Raw genomic sequence first — 4,442 nt, 5'->3', positions numbered from 1 at the left:
TTTCTGTTAAGAGACTGTTGTTGTGGTTCTTGGGGCCTTCCTCTTTGTTTCTTGGTTCTTAACTGTTCTCAAGCCTGATCCATCAGCTTCCTTCTATTCTGTCACTTCCCTGACAGTCTTTCAATAAGTCCGTTTTACTTAAGTTAGCCAGATTAGTTCTCAAGTTTTTAACCAAGAATGCTTCCTGGTGGAACCGAGCCTCTCTCACCCCTGTGGTTTGGCCAATAGAGAAAGGAATGTCTTGGGGGAGCAACCTTGAACTTGGCTTTGTTTCCAGGCTTGCCTCACTGTGGCAGGCTGGTCTTAGGGTACTGCCTCGGCTACCAGGGCCCTTCTCAGTAGGATCATTATGCCATATATTGGTCTTAAGTGTGACTTCCTCCCTGTCTCATGTAGGATAGTTGACACTGGCAAGGACCAGCTTCCCAGAATCAAACACACAGGAGACGGCTTCTCTAGGACTCTTCATGACAAGCTAGTGCCAGTTCTTGTGGTCAAGGGTTGACATGGGTTAGGAACAGAGAGGTAAATGAACCCTTGGGCTGCTGGAAAGTTCCAGCTGTGCATCCCCACCCTCCCCTGCATCTTTTCTCTTTTGTGTAAATTTCCATTCCTGGTAAAGATGGATATGTAGGGAAACCCATCTTTGTTAATAAAATGTCACCCCCAGAAAATCACTGGAGGGGTTGTGGCCTGGAGTTCTGTATCCAGGGGCTTAGTGCAGCCTTCTCAGGCTGGCATGGAGGTGGTGCTGTTTGCATGTGGTCAGTCTGGACTGATAAAGATGCTTCCAGGGTACTGGATAAGATTCACTAGCTAAACGTCACTTTGCATCTCTGTATTTGGATTAAAGAAGTTAATTATAAGTGAAAAACAGGTGAATTTCACTTCTTTGGAGTGGTGCAGAGGATTTTCTAACACAACACTCAGATGCTATAAAAAGACAAGATTAACAAATTTGATTGCTTAAAAACTTCAAATTTCTATAGCAGAAAACAAACAGCAAACTGAGAAGTCTCAACAAAATAATAGTAATAAAATAAATAGACCTCGCTTACAAGGAGCAAGGTCAAAGATATGAAGAATTCAAGATGGCAGGCTAGATGCAGTGGCTCATGCCTGTAATCTCATTTCTTTGGGAGGCCGAGGTGGGTGGATCACCTGAGATCAGGAGTTTGAGACCAGCCTGGCCAACATGGTGAAACCCCCTCTCTACTAAAAATATAAAAAATCAGCTGGGCATGGTGGCAGACGCCTGTAATCCCAGCTATTCAGGAGCCTGAGGCAGAAGAATTGCTTGAACCCGGGAGGCAGAGGCTGCAGTGAGCCAAGATCGCGCCACTGTACTCCAGCCTGGGCAACAAGAGCAAAAAAACTCCATCTCAAAAAAAGAATAGAAGATGGCAACAGCAGAGCATTGTATACCTGCCCCACTTCTCCCCACCCTCCATTGCTTTTTTCTAGGCAACCACCTTCAAACTTAACACTTTTAGCTTTTTTTTGTATTTACTCTTCTATTTCCAAAAAGCATTGCTACACTCTCATTTATTGATTTTCCAGTTTCGATATTATCTGGAAGGTTGGGATTTAGCACCCTTACATCACTTCCTGTACATACATTTGTCCCCTCACCTTTCATCCCAATTTAGTGTTAACATATTTGGATTAAACCCATATTCTGTGTTTTCATTATTATGGCTATAAATCTTGATGGCTGAACTAAGTGTTGTAATAAGATGGCATTTTTTTTTTTTTTAGTGTCTCACTCTGTTGCCCCAGTTAGAGTACAGTGGTGCAGTCTCGGCTCACTGCAGCCTCTGCCTCCCAGGTTCAAGTGATTCTCATGCCTCAGCCTCCCAAGTAGCTGGGATTACAGGCACCTGCCACCCCACCCAGCTAATGTTTGTATTTTTAGTAGAGACAGGGTTCTCATGTTGGCCAGGCTGGTCTTGAACTCCTGACCTCAAGTGATTCAACACCTTAGCCTCTGAAAGTGCTGGGATTACAGGCGTGAGCCACCGCGCCCCATCTAGATGGCATTTCTTTTTAAGAACAAGTTTTTTATGTGCTTGGTTTTCGTTGCTTCTCCAGGCCTTCCAGATCCTTTAATAGTTTTATAAGATGTCTCTTAATCCAGTTTTTTCAAAGGTAATCCCTACCAGATAATCCAGCAGTTCCCTTCTTTCCTGGACCTTCCTACCAACTTCCCTCTGTCCTCCAGTTTAGACTAGATGCTTTCTAGGCCTGCCCCAAAATATTCATGGAGGGTCTTCCTGTTTCTTGGATCCCATGGCACTTTTTTGGGGGGGAGGTATCTTTTTTTTGTTTGTTTTGGTGGAGCACATCCTCAAGTAGCTTTCTGAGAAAGAGTGCATGGAGGTAAACAGTTTGCCCATCTCAAAGTGTCTTTATTCTTCCCTCACATCTGATTGATATTTTGATTTGATATCAACTTCTGGGTTGGAAGTGACTCTTCTTCAGAATGTTGGAGGCATTTTTCTGTTGTCTTCTAGTTTCCAACATTGCTCTGAAGAGGTCCCATCCCATTCTGATTTGAATGTGACCTTTTAAAAAATCTGGAAGCTTTTAGGACTCTCTCTCTCTCTTTGGTGATTTTAAATTTTACAATATATGCCTTGGTCTATTTTAATTTGAGGTAGCACTCATTGGACTGTTTTAATCCAGAAACTTGTGCCCTTCAGTTCTTGAACTGTTGTCATATTATTTATTTGATAACTTTCTTACATTTTCTCTTTCTGGAATCCTTCATATGCAGCTATTCTCTTGCTTTCTTATTTTTAAACATTTTCTACTTTTTCATCTCTATTTTCTTTTCTATTCTTTCTTTTTTTCTTTTTCTTTTTCTTTCTTTTTTTTTTTTTTTTTTTTTTTTTTTTTTTTTTTTTGAGGCAGGGTCTCACTTTGTTGCCCAGGCTGCAGTGCAGTGCCACAATCATGGCTCACTGCAGCCTCGACCTCCCAGCCACAAATGATCCTCCTGCCTCAGCATCCCAAGTAGCTGGGACTACAGGTGTGTCCCACCACACTCAGCTAATTTTTTAATTTTTCATAGAGATGGGGTTCTGCCATGTTGCTCAGGCTGTACTTGAACTCCTAGACTCCTCCCTCAGCCTCCCAATGCTCTGGGATTACAGGCATGAGCCAGCGTGCCCAGCCATCTCTTTCTATTTTCCAGGAGGTATCTAATTCATCTTTACTTTATAATCCTATTAAATTTTTTTTTTCATTGTACTTTTAATTTCTTGAACTTTTCATTCACCTATTACATATTAAATTAATGCTTGTATCTAAATACTTGGGACCAAGTGTTTTTTAGATTTTGGATTTTAGGGTGAGTGGTATTTGCATTATACTTAGCAGTTCAAGAATCCTCAGTCTGAAAGTCAAAATCTGAAATTCTCCCAAAGAGCATTTCCTCTGAGCATCATGTTAGTGGCACAAAAAGTTTTGGATTTTTAGACATTTAGTTTAAGGATTGGACGTGCTCAACCTGTGCACCTTTTGGGAATCTATTCTTGTTTCATGGGTACAGTAGGTTCTCTTATCTCTGTGAGGTTATTACTTACATGGATTTGACTTTTTCTTCTGTTCCCTGAAATGTTTTTCTTTCCTTTAGGTTATTTTTTTAAAAATATTTGTTTCATGTTAGTTTTTCTGTTGGTGGCTCGCTGTAATCCCAGCACTTTTGGGAGGCCGAGGCAGGTAGCCTACAGCCAACATGGTGAGCATATTTTCTACTAAAAATACAAAATAATGTAGTCTGTTGACTGGTGTCTCTGTAATGCATGGCTGCTCAAGCTTTGAGGCAGGAGAATGCTTGAACCCAGGGCGGAGGCTGCAGTGAACCGAGATTGCACCATTGTACTCAGCCTGGGCAACAGAAACTCTGTCTCAAAAAAAGTTTTCTAACTTAAAATGCATTGGCAGTATTTCATATATAGCAAGGAGATGCAGAGACACCGATTGGGCAATTTGTGGACTTGGGCAGGACTTTCAAGTCACTGCTGAGAAGGACTGGTTCCAGATAGGGCTGTTTTGAGGGGAATCCTCTAATGTGTCAGTATCTGAGGTCATTTTCTGAGTGATTCAGTTTCCCAGAGAAGAATCTCTATGAGCTTTTCCTGGAAGTGTATGTCTGGCTGCAGCATTCCGGCATCAAGTGAGGAAGGGGCTTCGCGTGTTCTTACCCCCTTGATGTGTAGACTTTTCGGCTTGTCCTCTTTTCTCTGTAGGTCCTTCTGCCCAGGCCTTCATCTGTATGCCAGTGTTGCTGGGCCAGAGCCTCTTGGTTCACCCTCTCCAGGGGTGATCCCGGCCCTGTGCTGGGTGGAAGGTGGCTGTCACTTAGCTACAGGGTTTGGGAGGGATCTAGGGTCTGATCAGTTCTTTACAGACTTTCAGCCCACTGTCCTCCAGCCCTC

The sequence above is a fragment of the Papio anubis genome, chromosome 7 (assembly GCF_008728515.1).
Source record: "Papio anubis isolate 15944 chromosome 7, Panubis1.0, whole genome shotgun sequence".
Lineage (NCBI taxonomy): Eukaryota > Metazoa > Chordata > Mammalia > Primates > Cercopithecidae > Papio > Papio anubis.
Note: the sequence above shows the minus strand (reverse complement) of the source record.